This window comes from Stylophora pistillata, chromosome 2, assembly GCF_964205215.1.
Source record: "Stylophora pistillata chromosome 2, jaStyPist1.2, whole genome shotgun sequence".
NCBI classification, from domain to species: domain Eukaryota; kingdom Metazoa; phylum Cnidaria; class Anthozoa; order Scleractinia; family Pocilloporidae; genus Stylophora; species Stylophora pistillata.
This window is the reverse complement of record NC_142520.1, coordinates 33,969,093-33,987,500: the sequence shown is the minus strand read 5'-3', so window position 1 is coordinate 33,987,500 and position 18,408 is coordinate 33,969,093. Positions and strand designations below refer to the sequence as shown.

At 39.7% G+C, this 18,408-nt stretch overlaps 1 protein-coding gene across 1 annotated transcript in view; it reads left to right on the top strand.

Moving 5' to 3' along the window:
- The first annotated feature begins 1,446 nt into the window (after positions 1–1,446).
- Positions 1,447–18,408, top strand: part of LOC148739203 (uncharacterized) — a 42,071-nt gene continuing 25,109 nt past the window's right edge. The window contains exon 1 of the mRNA XM_088749439.1: positions 1,447–1,537. The gene's annotated coding sequence lies outside the window, so the exon portion shown is untranslated. The remainder of the gene's footprint in view (positions 1,538–18,408) is intronic.

Below are 18,408 nucleotides of genomic sequence, written 5' to 3'. Positions count from 1 at the left end.
TCCAATTACAAACAAGATTCCCGAAAATAACTCTTTGTTTTCTATCTTGCAAAAAACTTAACCACCAGTTTATAATATACGGGTTAAGTGGTAGACTCTTAAGTTTCTCAGCAAGGAGTTGATGGCTCACAGAGTCAAAGGCCTTACTGAAATCCATCGCGAACATCCGCACTGCCTTACACTTAGTATCATCAAGAAACTTGCAGATCTTATTCTGGATAAGTAGTAGAGCACCTGTGCAGCTCCCTCCTTCTCTATACGCGAATGGACTATCCAGCAGCTGTTCTTCTACCGGTCTTTGAGCGTGAATCTTATAGACTGCCTTTTCCAGGGCTCTTGCTATGACAGGGGTTACGTTGATCCCCCGGAAGTCCCCTCTTTCAACTGGAACATTAACTTTTGGCAATGGGTTGATATTTGCCCTTTTCCACGATCTAGGCCACTGATGCGTAGCGAATAAGTGCAGTTTCAGTACTGTGATATTGCTTGTACGCCGACTGGAAAGTCTCATTTAACTCATATTCGTTAATGTAGGAGATAAGTTGATTAGCTACCAATGTTTTCAATTGCTTTGCTAATAAATGAAAGATTCGATACAGGGCGATAATTGGAGAATTGAGTATGATCCAAAGAAGGTTTCTCAAGGAGCGGGCGTAACATGGCAACCTTGAGTTGCGAAGGCATCTAACCAGATTCCAATGAGGTATTTATTATTTTGGAAATGAAATGTAACAGAACACTAAGTGCATTTCTTGTAACATAACCAGGAAGAGGATCAAGAGCACATGAGTTAGCAGCCAGATTCATGACACATGTATGAACTTTGTCCGCTGTTACTGTTTCGAAAATATCAAAAGAATATGGACAGGCGTTGTCAACAACAGGAACTGTATCTCGATGAGAGAAAGCAGCAGTCGTTATATGGCCCGTATTCTATCTATCTTTGTAGTGAAGTACTCAATAAACTTGTTAGCAAGATCAGTGGGCGATTTGCAGGGGGGATATTGAAGGGTAACTGATGTAGAAGAATTTTTCGATCATAAGGAATGGCATTATTTTTTTAGATCTGTTTAAAGGAATTAAAACAACGAAATCAAACAGAAATATGAAACGTGGACAATTTGTGTGTCGATGATGGATCATCTGTATCTATAAGTTGAGTACTTTAACGAACTAATGCTGAAAACGTCGGTTGCTAAACAATAGGCACCTTTCAATAGGGTGACGGATCAAATTTGGATTAAACTGTCTTCGTTTTTCTGCAGCATTCTATCAATTTTCCAGTTACTTTTCCATGTCGTAATCAGCACTTCCTTCAAAACAAAACTAAGTGGGTTTTTTTCTATTTTAGTTGGACGAGTAACTTAAACAAATTACGTGATGGAAATTCTTGTCTTATTTAAACTGAGAATTTTTTTAAAAACAACAATTTACAACAGCTGTGAAAACGTTTGCTTTCCTGTGGATTAATTATCCGCTACCGATGTGGATAAATGCGATCAAACTCTGAAAGTGGAGAAGGACAATCAATATTCAGGTACTTAATTAAAGAGCTTTGTACCTTCCCTTGTAATCATGAAATGTTTATCTAAAAGCGGCGAGTGATTTGTAGTGTGTATCGCAAAATAACCTCGTTGACGAGTACGTGTTTGTTTTGTATTCTAACGGAATATTTATTCTCCGCTACATGTATTTATCTCTGGAACGTATAGTCTGATAATATTCGATCCGTTTAGTTTCTATAGGTTCGGTGAAATCACAGAAAACTTAACTCTGCATTGCATCAGTACCTGCGTGGTTTCAAAACAAATGGTATGAAAAGAGTGAAACATAGCACTTCTGTAAAACTGATCGCTTCATGAACATTACCATAATAGTGCGTAGACTACTGGCGAGAATCAAGAACCACAATCAAATCTTTAAAATGTCCAAATGCTCAGAAAAACACACGAACATCTGACGGTAAAATCTTCGGACTCTAGAGTGGAAAAATTTGCATAAGAACGTCTCTCTGAATTTGTGTTTTACATTTAAAACGTAGCTAAATAAAAAAAAGGAAAAAAATTGACGGCTAGCTTCTTGAACCAAAAATTTGAAAGTCAAATGACAACTGATTCGGAGACAAGAAGCAGTCAGTTTGTGGACTATGAAAATTTATTTGCAAGGTAAGAGGACTTTTCGTTTGAAACCAGAAATAAAATCCTATACGACAATGTTCCGAAAATTATGAAGGCAATACCATATTTCTGCTCCGAAGCCGCAAAACACCGGACGGAAAATGGAAAGCAGCTTGTTTGTAATGACATTCTCTCCTTTATAAATATATTTGGGAGCTTGAAAAAACATGATGCTTTCAAATATAATTTGCATTTCAATTCATGAATGCAAACCAATCTTGCACTAACAAGGAACTCGCAGGTAACTACTTTAAAAGTATAAATAATTCTCGTAGTTGATGTCAATTATTTTCTTCTTTCTAACCTTAACGATGATATACAATTCTCTCAACAACACCAACGATTTGTTAAGGAGGAAAGTATTAAGAAAAACGATATTCATCACATGATGAATATATAATTATTTATAAGAGTATTGTGTTGAAAAGGGAAAGGGTTTTTGGTTCTGGATGACGCGTTTGATCGCACAAAAAAATTGGTATTGTTTATTTATTTTTCTCAGCTCGTGAGCGGGCGGTATTCTACAAATCCTGCAATCTGATTGGTTCCGAGAGCGGGCAGTATTCGCCCCATCCGGCCCGCTCACAGCTGGCGGTATTCGTTTCGCTTGAGTAATTTTGGAGAACATCTCAAGCTTCGTTGCAATTTTTCACAAAATTAATATATCTCATTTTGCCGGCTGGGCAGAATTTTTGAGCAAAGACTCTGGACACGACCTTTTGGCGATAAACGATATTAATTCTGTCTTGAGTACAGCCCTCGGCCTTAGGCCTCGGGCGGTATCCAAGACCTCGGGCACAGTATTTCCCAATACGGACCTCCGGCTGGTCAATAACATATATATATTTTTTCTAACGCATAAAAAAGTGATTGCCATAAGAACCCAAATGATTTAGGGCTACAATTACAAGTTTAATTACGGTAAAATCCTCCATTAACACAATTTGATAGCGAGTGAATGATAAAGAAAACAGACGTTATCCAATAGGGTCTAAAAGTACTTACGAGTGACCACGAGTGACCACGAGTGAGATTAAATCAAAATATCTCAGTTTTCTTACTGTCACGTCATTACGGAATCATTTTCACTTAATTTCATGAAATAATGACTTACGAAAACTGAAGTTATTCACTGTACAAATGCATAGCAGACGATTTAAAAAACATGAAAAACATATGCTATAATATTTAAACCCTTGCAGTGTGGACTGTACAAGTACAGATTGCACAGTTGCGATAGGTTTAAAAGAAAAACGTTTTTAAGAATAGTCATAAATATCACATGACCATTTTATTTGGCTCTATTTTAACAACCCAATGATGTCAATGATCAACCCCTCACTTTGGAAAATTCCATTCAACTTTCAAATGTACTGCCGATGAGATGTCTGGACAAGTACTTCATTGGGTTTTGAGTCGTAAACTCACTACTCCTGGCGTCAAAGTAATAGTCCGGCTATTTTCTTAGCTTATATATCGCTTGGGTTGTGAACAATTCGTATCAATATCTGTTTATCCACAGGGGGCCCCATACAATCTGTTTGTGTAGCCGACTATTGTTTTATAGTGAATGCACCAGATTTACCGTTTGCCTCCCCTATCGTGATATAGTAGTAGTAATGAAAGTTTAATGTCTTAACGTGAGGCATGGTGAGGCATGGTTACCCATATTGCCCGAGCCAGAGGCTCATGTATGAAACACGTAAAAATTCAAGAGGGCGGTCACGCTGACTCGAGCTCTTATAGTTTTTTACTTGATATCTCCTTGGGGCGTTTCTTCTCATGATGGTAAACATCAGCAACTTAGCAGGGTCAATAGCTTTATCTCTGGATTCAAACTGATGTGTAGAGATGTCTCTAAGATCATCTCAAAGCTTTACCATTCCGATTGTCGGCGGGCAAATTTAAGCTATCGAAGCTTGGCTTCTATCAATCAAGATCTACAGTCGTTCGTTGGACACGCAGTGGTCTAACAAGCTTATACATACCTGGGCACAATCTTCCAACTGATATAACTATCTTCATGGACATTACAAAAAATCCTGGACCTGAAATCACTTCGAACATGGCTTCTGCTTACTCTTCGCTTGGCCTTCCTCGTAAGGCGCTAAACGTTTGCCAGTATAGCGCACATTTATTCACTTGTACATAAGCTTGATGAAATCAAATTGATCTTGAATTCTGCATCATTGCTGACAAATAACAGATCCAACCTGATATTTGGCTTAACCGAAACCCATCTTGATGACTCTTGGCCTGACGCATTGTTACAAGTAAATTATTACGACACTCATCGCCAAGATCGTGCAAACAAAAAAGGAGGTGGTTTACTAATATATGTTCCATCGCATTTACCCCTCACAAGAAGATCAGATTTGTATTTGCCTACAACTACATTTTAGGAATTGCAAACCATGCTTGTTCACCTTTGTTTACAGACCTCCATCATCTGATTTAAGCTATCTGGACTTGTTGGATTGATTATTGACTCGAATTGACTGCACTAAATTTCAATCTGTTATTTTGGGTGACTTTAATTTCAATTTATTAGATAATACTGCTCCTAGCAAAAGATTTAGTGATCTATTTTTGAGCTTTCTCTCTGATCAACTGATTGATACAGCGACGAGGCCGATTTCTGGTTCCTTGGTTGACCACATTTACTCCAATAGCAGAGAAAACATCTTGAAGTCTGGTTCTCTTCCACTCTCTTTAAGTGACCACTTGCCTGTGTATACAGCTTGGAGGTCTAGACTTGTTATTTCCAAATGTTCGTTTCATGTCACTATTTCTTATCGCTCTTCAAAAAACCTCAATGTTGATAATCTTTTGTTTGACTTGGACAGTATTCCATGGAATACATTTGACTTGTTTTCTGATGTTAATGAGGCGTTAAAACACTGGTATTGTCTTTTCAATAATGTTTGTACACCCATCTGCCAGTTAAAACACGCCGTGTTAAAAGGCAGTTTCAGCCTGATTGGTTCTCTAATTCTATTTATGACGCTATTAAACAGCGTAATTGTCTTCATGCACTAGCTGTCAGACACGATACTGAGATACACTGGCGTGACTATCGTTCAGCCCGTCATCGCGTTGTACATCTTAGTAGGCAATCAAAGCGTGATTTTTTCCAGGAATCTATCAAATCTAATCTTGATAATCCTAGACATCTATGGAGTATAATTCGTAATATAACTCCAGCTAATTATTCCAAGCTCCCTAATCACCTGACTGTCAATGGCATAACTTACAACAAGAGCATTGATATTGCCAACTTGTTCAATTCTCACTTTGCCAATATTGCCTCAACTGTTCAGTTACACCCTCTCGATTCTCCTCCTGACTGGATTTTCTCCATGAATTTATCCGGTCTAAATTACCTATTGACAAATCTTTTGTTATTCCACCTGTTACGTCTTCTTTTGTACTTGACAGTCTGTCTCATCTCTCTACTGGAAAGGCTGTTGGTCTTGATGGTCTCAGTGGCTATTGTTTAAAGATGACGGCTCCATCCATTAATCCATCTCTCACTGCCATTTTCAATCTCAGCATTTCGCTGAACATATTTCCAGATATCTGGAAAATGGCCAAAGTTTCTCCTCTTTTTAAAAATGGTTCACTCTTTGATTGTTCAAACTATCGTCCGATCTCAACTCTTCCCATTTTTTCTAAAATTCGTGAGCGCCATGTTCACACTTCTGTTTACGAATTTCTCTCTTCGCATGATCTGCTCTCTGATTCTCAGTTTGGTTTCAGGAAGTCTCGCTCTTGTGAATTGGCTCTTACCGACTTAATTGATCGCATCCTCACTAATATGGACTACCGTCTTTTGAGTGGCCTCTTAGTTTTTGACCTAAAAAAGGACCTCGATCTAGTTGATCATTCTATGCTTCTTTTTAAACTCAACTCCTATGGTTGTTCTCCATCCTCAGTTGAGTGGTTCACCTCGTACCTGTCAAATCGCTCACAACGTAGAACCTTCAAGGGAGTCCTATCTGAGTCTTGTCCTATGTATCTTGGTGTCCCGCAAGGTAGCATCTTGGGTCCTTTGTTCTTTTTGCTCTTCAAAAACGATCTACCTCTCTATGTGTCTTCGGATGTTGATCTTACCATGTTCGCTGATGATACCTCTGCTCTAGTGAAAGATCCTTCTTTCCCTTGCTTAAAAAACTGTCTTACCTCCGTTACTACTCAAATTTTTGCTTGGGCTGTCTTTAATAGGATGGCACTTAATTTTATCAAAACTAAGGCTCTTCTCTTGACTACATCTCAGAAATATGCCCATTTATCTGAACCTCTTTTTGATATTGTTGTTAATGGTAACCTTATTGAGCAAGTCCCGCATGCTAAATTGCTTGGCATAACAACTGATTCCTTCCTTTCCTGGGAAAGCCACATCAGCAATATGTGCTCTCTCATTAGGAGCAGACTTTCGCTTCTGTAACGTATCAAACCATTTCTTACTCATAACTGCTCTTTGAATTACTATAACTCTTGCATCCACTCTTCTTTGTTGTACTGTTCCACTGTTTGGGGTACTTGCTCTAAAACTCTTCTTCTCTTTCTACTTCGTCTTCAAAAGCAATCAGCTCGCCTTATCCTTGACGCTGACTGGCATCAGTCCTCAGTCAGTCTCTTTGCCAAACTCAAATGGCTCCCCATTTTTCTCTTAGTTAACCTTAGAAAGCTTGTCCTCCTCTTTAATATTCTTAATAATTCTGAAGCACCAAGCTGTCTCAAACAATCTTTCCATTTCTTGTCTTCTAGACGAAAAACTGATGCTATTACTAGAGCTTGTAACCTTGACCTTCAACTTCCTTATCCCCGCTCAAACTGCGGTAAACGCACTATCGCTTTCAGTGTAGCCTCGCTCTTCAATTGTTTTGACTCCGACCTTAAAGAACTTCTACGCTTCCCAAACCCCTGTACCTCTTTTTCGACTAATCTATCTGCCTTCAAAGGTAAAGTTCTCTCTCTTTTTCTAACCTTTACCTCTCGTGCTTCTCACCTGGAAACGTTGCTTTGTCCCAAATGTCGCTACAAACTTCGTTGCAGTTGTACATCATAGTCTTTTGTTGTTCCAATAGTAAATCTTAATCAACAATGCTCCATGATACTCTGTAAGTTTTTTTCTATTTTCACTCCTATGTATATACATGTTCATTTATTATTTATACTTTGTCATTAAGTATTTTTTTCATATTTTATGTCAATGTTTCAGTAGTGTGAGGGCCTCATGTTAGATAACTCCTTGGGTTAATGAGCGTCCCCCCTTAAATAAAGTTTATTGATTGATTGATTGATTGACACAAGACAACAACCCACCCATCCCACCCTAGGGGAGGACATCCATCACACAGTAATCTCGTGCGTGGGAAATTAACGTCTCGTACCCTTAACCCTGCAGGAGACGGGACCTCTATTTATTCGTCCCTATCCGAGAAGACTAGAATATCTAAACCATTTCTTGATGTTATAGAAAGGCAGCATATTCTTCTCAATTATTTTAAGACCTTGATTGTTGGTCCAGCCGGGGCTCGAAACCTCGACCTCCCGCACATCAGTCCAGCGCTCTATCCATTGAGCTAACCGGGAGGCGGTCCAATAAATTGATGACTATATACATAAGTCATTGATAAATAAACGTTGAATTACTCTACCTGTGGTGTATAGTCGTCCTTTTGCCTCAAAAATGTGTTTTCTGATAGATTTTGAATAAGTCTGAGTTCGTCGTTAATGTATTGCATAAAAGAAAGACAAGGGTGGAAGCCTTGTTTTGAAAGGGTTCAAGCGCCCGAGCGATTTTCCCCCCGAAAATCGCATCGCTCTGCTTTCAAACTTCGCAGCATTAAGGTCAAAAGATGCACGATTCTCCTCGTGCCTTCCAGTCGAAAATCCATCCAAACGGACCGGAGCTAGCCCTCAAAGAAAATCGATCAAAATCCCACAGTATTTGAGCGTCTGGGATGCGTAGCAAGATTCTCTTGTGCCAGCCAGAAACCGTCACGTGGTTGCCCTTTTCTAATTGACCAATTCAAAATAACGTCGTCCAATCACAAAAGGGCAATGAGCGTGACAGTTTCTGGCTGGCACGTGAGAAACTTGCTACGCATCCCAGACGCTCAAATACTGTGGGATTTTGATTTTCTTCGAGGGCTAGCTCCGGTACGTTTGGATGGATTTTCGATTGGAAGGTACGAGGAGAATCGTGCATCTTTTGACCTTAATGCTGCGAAGTTGGGCACTTGAACCCTTGAACTTGAATGGGCGCTTGAACCTTTTCAAAACAACGCTTCAACCCTTGTCTTTCTTTTATGCATTACATTAACGACGAAAAAAACATTTTTGAGACAAAAGGACGACTATACACCACAGGTAAAGTAATTAAACGTTTATTTATCAATGATTTATGTATATAGTCAGCAATATATCGCTATATTTGAGGCAAACGGCAAATGTGGTACATTCACTATAAAAACAAGTCAGCTACACAAACAGCTTGTATGGGCCCCCTGTGGTTTATCATGACAACTTTTTATTACACCTAACCTCTCCATATGATTCCAAAAATAATATACAACAATAACCGTGGGAACTAGGCAGCTAGACGCCATTGGGGGAATTTTAGGCGTTTCCGCGCGCTTTAGAATTTGTTTGCGCGTTTCTTGTCAAGTTCGCTCATGGCTGACTTATTAAACAAGAAGCGTAAAGGAAAGTCTTGGAAAAAAGAAAAATCGAAGGGAAATAATCGTTCTAAGCAACGACAAGGATGAAGTTAGCGTGGTAAAAGGAAGCAATTATGTACGGAAATTGTTGCAGTCTCAGCAGTCAGACGACGAAAATCTCATTGAAGAATCAAAAACTGCAGCAGTGAAAATCGAACAAAGTGATTGTGAATATTATCTGCAGGAATCGACAACATCTGACGTATGCCGCGGAAAATATTCAGTCAATAGTCTAATAGGTATTTGATGAAATCATGTGAATTTGACTGCGTAATGACGTCATAGTAACAAAACTGAGATATTTTGATTTAATAGGTATTTGATGAAATCAAGTGAATTTGACTGCGTAATGACGTCATAGTAACAAACATGTTCACATGGCGATGGGGGACTCCGGGAAGATGAAGTACCCCATCTACCCGAGGTCAGAAAAAAAAGGCCTTCACATGCAACCCCGGGGCGCTGGGGTGAGGTTTAAAAAGCTAAAAAAAAATTTTTTTCAGGTCTGATTTTCACTATTGCATAAATAGCGCTCTCTACTGCGAGGATCGTACAATTTTTTTCAGGTCTGATTTTCGCTATTGCATAAATAGCGCTCTCTACTGCGAGGATCGTACATCATACGTATCAATATGGTTAAATTACCTAGTTATTTGTTTACACACTTTGCATCATTTTGCTTGCTCAGGTCACGAACACTTCTGACATTTTCGAAAGGAAGCAGTGCGATTCAGAGCATCAAAAATTGCACAGTGAGTGGAAATAGCAATGTTTGACGAATATATTGTTAAAAATCCAAAGTGTCAGGTAACAGCTACATTTTTTTCGCACGAAATATCACCCGTTTTTCAACGCCATTTTGTGTGGTCTGTAAGGATGTTCTTTCAAGGGCTTAAGTAATCCCAAAATGGATGTGCCCGAAAAAATTTACTCACCAGAATTGAATAAGAATAGCTTTCCTTACAACGTGTGAAGTTTGGTGTTGATTGATTTCATTTTAAGCCTTGAGCGGAGCTTGGTTTTCGCAGTTAATTTTTGACTGTGCGACATGCGGAGCCTGAACTCAGGTAACCTGAAACCGCGTTTTCAGATTTTCGTAAATTTATGAAAAGTTAAGAATCGCTGGAACTTAAAAACATGATTTTTGAAAAGGGTTTACTGAAAGGTTTCTTTGGGCGAAATATGAGCAATTCACCAAAGTGGTTAAAAGAGTCATCCAACAAAATGAGCAAGAGATATCATAGTTTTCCTTCAGCTGAGGTAGTAATTTGCATAATAGCGATCGATGTAACAACCGTATGTACATTTTCGACACTGACTTTATTTTCTCTCTGCTCTCACGCAACTCTGAATGTATGATTTCCCTTTTACCTAATATCTTGTGGCATAACAGCTAAAAATTTCCAAAATTAAAGGTGATTTCAAAACCTTTTTATACCTGGCAGGGAATAATTAGACTGAGCGTTTGTTTACACAACATATATCTTTGCTCGCTCAGGGCACAAACATTTGTGGTATTTCCAAAAGGAAGCGTTCCGATTCAAAGCCTCAAATTTTACTCAGGTATTGAGTAATGACATTTTATTACGAATATCGATTAAAAATGTAAAAAATTATGTACCAGGTATACTTTAATCGCGTTAAATTTTACCTATTTTTCGCCCAATGTACAGCACTTGAGGGTGTTGCTTAAGGGACAAAAAAAAATCACAATATAGCTGTGTACGGAAAAAATTAACATAACACAAATGAATGGGAAGACCTTTTCTTAAAACGAGTGAGGTTTGGTGTTAACTGAATTCATTTTAAGCCTTCAACGGAGCTTGGGTTTTGCAGTGAATTTTGGACAATTTGCCAGGCGGAAAACCGCACTTAACCGCGTTTTCAAATTTTCGCAAATTTCTGAAAAATTAACACTCGTCGGAACTTTTAAACTTGATTTATGAAAACAGTTTACCAAAGGGTATCGTTGAGCAAAATATGACGGACGATTCTCGATCCTTGCAGGCAGCCATTCTTAGGGCCTGATTACATGAGCCGAGCTGGCCGGTTAGCCGGGCTGATTTCTTTTGTTTTCACGCTTTGGTGAACACCAAAACAAAAGAAATCAGCCCGGCTCATGTAATCAGGGGCCCGTTTCTCGAAAGTACCGGTAACTTAACGGGCCCGTAAAGCTGTTCTGGTTTCATTCAAGATGTGGATTTCAAAAAAGTTTTGAAAATGATGCAATCAAACTATCAGCTAAAGAAACAGAAAGGACTGGTTTGAGTGCCAGAACCTGCTTTCCTATCCTCTAAATTTTGATTTTAGAACGTGGCTTCGAGCCCGTTAAGTTAACGGGACTTTTCGAGAAACGGGCCCCAGGCCCTTAAAAATCCTTCACCAAAAGAAACTCAGAAAGTTACAACGAGAGGTGGTTGCAGCTAACAATTACGTTAATCAGTGTAACTCTCATTCGTTAATATCTGAATTCTTCAACACAATTTGTTTGTTTGTTAAACGTTGAGCGAAGTTTTGAGTTCTTCTGTAAATACACGCCTATTCTTGCAAATCCCTTGAATTTGAACATTTCTACCGTAAATTTCCCATCAGAAACCGGAGGAATTTGATGAATAAAAGTCGCATTAAATCCACTTGCGTCTAGCTGGAAAGAGTCTCACTGACTTCAGCCCTTTAGTCGAAGAAAGACAGATTTACACATAGTCAGCAAAAAACGAACAAGCAGACTAACAACTCAAAACACATTTACATTCACTTACAATTTGACTTTCCGTGATATTTTAAAACGGAACAGAAGTAAATCTTCGAAGATTAATCGTCGTTGGAAATAAACAATACTTTCCGTAAGATCTCTGAGTGTTTTTTTTTTTAATGATTTTTTTTTTTACGAGAAGATCGTCGCACTGTCGCTTTTTAGTAACTCGTGTGTGTTTGTCACACGAGTACTGTTGTTTATTCAAAAGCGTACGGGTTTTTGTTTTTCAATCGACAGGTGTCACAAGATGACAGTTACTTGTCAAAAAATGTTTCAAAGTTTGCTCGGAAGCCTTTTCAGTTACATTTACGAATAAAAAATATTTCGGTGAGAGCTTTCTGTTTAATTTGAATAACGTCTGTATTCTTTATCATCCACTCGCTAACAAATTGTTAAGGTTAGGGAGGATTTTCCCGTAATTAAACTCGAAATTGCAGCCCTAAATCATTCGGTTTCTTTTGGCAATCATTTTGTTATGTGGAAAAAAATAAAAATGTTATATACCAGCATAGGTCGGTCCGTATAAGGAAAAACTGTGCCCTCTGTCTTGAGTACCGCCCTCGGCCTACCGCCTCGGGCGGTATCCATGACCTCGGGCAAGGTTTTTCCCAATACGGACCTCCCGGCTGGTGAATAACATATATTTATTTTTTCACAGTTCGTGAGCGGGCGGCATTCTACGAATCCTGCAATCTGATTGGTTCCGAGAGCGGGCAGTATTCTCCCCATCCGGCCCGCTTACGGGGGGCGGTATTCGTTTCGCTGAGTAGCTTTGCAGAACATCTTAAGCGTCGTTGCAACTTTTCACAGATACATCTCATTTTGCCAGCTGGGCAGAATTTTTGAGCAAAGACTCCGGTCACGACCCTTTCGCGATAAATAATGTTAACTCTTTCTTATCTCTCACTCTCAAATCACTTTGGTTTTTAGGCAAAAATTGATTTGGAAATAAATTTTGTGGTACTAAATTTGTTTGTATGAAAAGATTGAAACGCGGCCTAGAAACGATTTGTTATTTAATAATCCTTCACAAAAAGTAACTCAGAAAGTTAGAACGAGAGATAGTTGCAGTAGATGGCCCAGAAGGCTCCCAGTTCAGTTCTGATTTTTCACAGTTCACTTCTGATTTTTGGGTTGGACGAAAGAGACTGGAACTTGACATACGCGACTGACTGAGACAGGTAAGTTTTCTCCCGCCATTTTGGAAGGCGGTAGAGTTGTCCACTCGTTCGCCTTATAGGCAGTTCGAGGTTGTTGTGTGGGACCATGGGAGTGCTTGGCGTTTTAAGCGATGGATGCTGTAATAAGGCATACTGTACGAGAGGAAATAAGACGTCAGGGTCAGAACAGCAACGAACACGTTGAATCTGCCTCTACGAGTTCTAAAGCGGCGTCCCGTGAAGCAAACCAACGAACGGCAAGGGAACTGTCTGGATTGTTCGACCGCATCAGAGGTCATTCGAGAGAGAAGAAAAGAAAGACCGATAAAGAACATCAAGTCCAAGTTCGGTGGATTCATTACGACGAGCAGGCAGAGAGTTTTGTTCCAGTTCGTCAGAAGAACGGTGGCGGAAACCGTTTCGTTGCTTATACTGTGTCGGAACCTCCCACAGTTGAAGAACTGAAGCAGGAAGCCACTGCTTTGTTTTTCCCTGACGGAAGAAGTGTTTTGCTGGCGCTGTTGACGATATGCTCCTAGATACCTGCGACACAACCTAAATGGCCATTATTCGATTTCCTGCTGAAGGAACCATTGAAAGCTATTTAAAGTAAAATGGGCTCTATCCATCGACAACTTACCCCTATGCAAGATCACAGCGCCAAAACACATTCTTTTCACAACTTAAAGCAGACGAGGAAACTTTTGAACGGCCGGCCAACCTGGACGCTTCTAAGGTAGCACCAGATGCTGGTAAGCGTGTTGTCTTTTCAGTGTATAGCTGTACGTATTTAGAAGGCGAGGAATGCATTCGATGTGAGAATATGAGCTTTCTAGAGAATCCATATACTACAGAGACCCCAGTCTCACTAACTATGGATGAAATAAGATCTAGACGGGTAGCAGTACTTTCGAATGGCGTGGCTGAAATAGAGGCAGAAGAATCGCATAGCAATGTGGCTGATGAAACCAGTTACCAAAGACTTACAACTGAAGAGAATTGCAATCTTGATCAATGCTCTATTCGCTCCGACGAAGGGCTAACGCTCGAAACGTCAGCTTCTATAATCGTAACGGTGGCCAATTTACCATTTCAACTTTGTTGATATATTCAAATTATTTCGTTACCCCCACCGACGCAGCCCCAAACAGTTTCTTTAGAAACTATCAGCCTTTATAGTGTAACTATTGATCGGACCTATATGAGCCAACTTTCATCCGCTGCCATGGGCGAGTCACCTCTTGGTTTGGTTGATCTATCATTCTCTGCCATACAAGCTACTGAGCAACACAATGAAATACGCTCGAAACCGGTAATCATCTTTATTGAGGAAACTTTTTCATAACAGATATGGTTTTCAAAAAGGACCTCGAAACTAGATATATATAGTAGAAACAAGAAAGCAATAAAATTGCAAAGAGATTAAAAGGATACAAAAAATGCATAAAAAATTAAAAATAAAAAATATATTAAAAATAAGTATGAATAAAAATTAAACGTAAGTAGCTATATTAAAAACTTAAAAACATTACGTCTAAAACTATTGACATTCTTTGAGTCTTTGATAGTCTGAGGGAGTTAAAATCGGAAACGGCATGATATTGTGATCTTGGCTTCCCCCAATTTCTTTTGACACGCGGTAATCTAAAATTGCCTTTGTTACGTGTATTATGCCTATGAAGTACCTCTTGTCTAATCAAGTCCATATTGTGATTAGTTAGGCCATTTATGCGTTTGTATACGTGTACACATCCTCTTTGAAATCGCCTTTTCTCTAGAGGCAACCACTTGAGAACGGCTAACGCCTCAGTGGAGGATGAGTAGAATGGTCTATTTAAAATAACTTTAGCGGCCTTATTTTGCAAAACTTGCAAACTAGACATAAGGGTAATATTATGTTTATCGCCCCATACTAGATCAGCATATTCAAAAAGGGGCATAACAAGACCTTTATAGAAAAGTAAACGCGCCCTGAAAGGCAATAAATGCTTTATACGCTTGAGAAGCCCAAGCCTCTGATTGATTTTCCCAGTTAGGTGTTCAATATGATCAGTCCATGTGAAATCCGAAGATATATGTATACCGAGGTATTTAAAGCTGCGAACATTACTTACACTATGATCTAAAATTGAAACAGACAAATCTACTTTGCTTTCGTGTTTCCTATTACTACCGATAAGCATGCATTTAGTTTTGTCCAAATTTAAAGTCAGTTTGTGATCATGAAGCCATTTCGCCACACCTAGTAGATCGTTATTTAACTTATCACTCAACTCATTTGAGGATGTACCATAGCAATAAATCACAGTATCGTCTGCATAAAGTGACGCGTAGCAGGAGTTAAGCACATTTGGCAAGTTATTTATGTAAATCACAAATAACAAAGGCCCTAAAATACTACCTTGTGGCACCCCATGCGTGACTGGAAGTTCCTCAGATAACTCATTTCCACATGAAGTGCGCTGTTGTCTACCAGTTAAGTAAGAACGGAACCAGCAAAGAGCTGTTTCAGAAAGGCCGATCTCGGATAGCTTGCATAACATTATTTGATGGTCTACCGTGTCAAATGCCTTGGTTAGATCGATGAACACAGCCCCGCAAAGCTTTCCTTGTTCCATGTTTAAGAGCACCTCATCGGCAAATGAGGTCAAAGCTGTTGTGGTTGAGAGACCCTTCCGGAAACCAAACTGCTTGTTGGACAATAAATGATTGGTAATCAAGTACTGATACAGCTGCAAGTGTACCGCTCTTTCCAAAATCTTACTTAATGTAGGGAGGATTGAGATGGGGCGGTAGTTGGAAAAGTTAGTCCTGTCACCTGACTTAAACAATGCCGTGATTTTCGCGCATTTCCACAATTTGGGAAATTGACCAGTGCGAATTGAAAGATTCAAAAGTTTAACAACAGATGGTGCAATAGTGTGAGCTGAGATTTTAAGAAGTCTCGCGCTAGTTTTGTCAAGACCAATCGCTTTGTCAGGTGGCCAACGTCAGCTTTTGTAATCGTTACGGTGGCCAATTTACCATTTCAACTTTGTTGATACATCCAAATTATTACAGTGAAATACCCGCAATTCCTGAGGATCTTGTATCTGATCTCCCGAAAAAAGGTTTGACTATCTGTCACTTAAATATATGCCATTTGTCGAACAAGTTAGATGAAATCAAATTACTATTGTCATCCGTAGCTAGTCATCGGCATGGCAAACCAAATCTCATATTGGGCATCAGTGAGTCGTTTCTTGATGACTCCTGGTCCAGTGCTGCCTTGGCTGTCGATAATTATAATTTGTTTCGCGAAGATCGCCACACTGGTGCTGGTGGTGGCTTATTGATCTATGTTCCATCACATCTTCATGTAAAGAGACGGAGTGACTTGGAAATTGAAGGGGTCGAGACCATTTGGCTTGAACTTCAATTCCCCCGTTCGAAGTCACGCTTGTTTTGTTTTGTTTACAGACCTCCCTCTACAAATGTTGCTTTTACGGGTCTTCTGGAAGAAATGCTATCTCACTCTGACTGCAAAAATTTATCTACAGTCGTACTCGGTGATTTTCATTTTGACTTGCTGGAAATGCCAAGACCAAGTACAACTAAAAACTATTTAAATATATTTCAAACTCTGGGCTTTGAACAATTAATAACAAAAGCCACCAGACCTATTTCTAATTCTCTGTTGGACCACATATTTGTTTCCCAGAAAAACTTTTTTACAGACTCTGGAACTCTATCGCTGTCATTAAGTGATCACCTTCCTATTTTTGTATCTTTAAATTCCAGGAGTAATATTTTTAAACAGCCCGGCCATAAAACTTTGCATATTCGCTCACGCAAATCGCTTTCTATTGACGCTTTCATAGACGGCCTTTCTTGTGCTCCCTGGAGTACACTTGAGGTGTTTAACGATCCAAGTGAAGCTATTGAACAATGGTATCTTTTGTTCAACGATGTCCTGGACGCACACGCACCTGTGAAGTCCTGTCGTATCAAACGACCTCGGCCACCTGATTGGTTTAGTGCTGAAATAGGTGTTGCTATAAAGGAACGTAACCGCTTGCATAAATTAGCTTTAGCTCATAACAACTCCTCAAACTGGGATGCCTACCGGCACGCCAGAAACAAAGTAGTTCATATGATACGCAGTGCGAAGCGGTTGTTTTATCGCAATGCAATCAAGAGCAACCTTGACAATCCTAAAAATATTTGGAGAATCATTCGTAATATCAGTCCCGCAAAATGCTCAAATCTTCCTGGGCACTTAAGCGTTAACGGTAATATTGTGAACGACAACACTGAAATAGCGAATCAATTCAACGACCACTTTGCCAATATTACCTACTCAGTTGATCTCGGCGTTGCTCCCTTGTACCCAAATTGGGACTATATTTCAGAATTTGTCGCTTCCAGACTTCCTTCTAGTGCGTCCCTCTTCACTATTACACCCATAAGTGAACAAGATGTGGAGTCCAGTCTTTCTCGGCTAAAATCGAAGAAGGCCGTTGGATTAGACGGAGTTGATGGCTGTTTCCTCCAGATTGCAGCTCCTGCCATCTCAAACTCACTCAGAACTGTTTTTAACCTCAGTATCTCCTCTGGCGTGTTCTCGGATGCTTAGAAAGTTGCCAAGGTTATGCCTTTGTTCAAGGAGGGCTCCCTTCTAGACCGCTCAAATTCTCGCCCAATCTCTGTCATTGCTATTGTTTCAAAGATTCTCTAACGCCACGTCCACTCAAATTTCTATGATTTTCTTACTTGTCATGACCTTCTCACTGATTTTCAGTTTGGCTTTATATGGTTTCGTTCTTGCAAGTTTGCTCTAGTTAACCTTACTGATACCTTACTTGCAAACACAGATCAGGGCCTTTTAAGTGGTCTACTTTTAATTGACTTAAAAAAGGCCTCTGACTTAGTGGACCATACTACCTTACTCTCCAAACTTAAGCTGTATGGTTGCTCTGAGTCTTCTATAAGTGGTTTTGCACCTACCTGACCAACCGCTCACAGAAAACTACTTTAAGGGTTCAATGTCTGATCCACTACCTATGTCCGTGGGGGTCCCTCAGGAGAGTATCTTCGGGCCTCTATTTTTTCTTATATTTATTAACGATTTGCCCTGCTACCTGTCCTCTGTCTCTAATGTAAGTCTTATGATGTTTGCCGACGATACAACTATCCTTACTACTGGCTCTTCCGTACAGTTAGTAGAACGCAACTTAAATCAGCTTGCGGCGAAAGTGTCGGCCCGGGCAAATATTAATCGCATGAGCTTAAATGCCACCAAAACTAAATCTATGCTTGTTCCATCTCCGAAAAAACTTAATACCTTATTATCTCAGTCTCTTAATGTAGCCGTCAATGATGGTGAGGTAGAACAGGTTACTGAGGCCAAAATGCTCGGAGTAACATTCGACCACACCCTCTCCTGGGAAGGGCACTTTGAGACCCTGTGTAAAAAACTCAACAGCCGCATCACCTTGCTACGCAGAATTCAACCATATCTTACCCAGGTGGGTTCCCTACACTATTATAATGCCTGCATTCTTTGCTAGCTTGTTTACTACTCTAGTGTCTGGGGTTCCAGCTCTCAA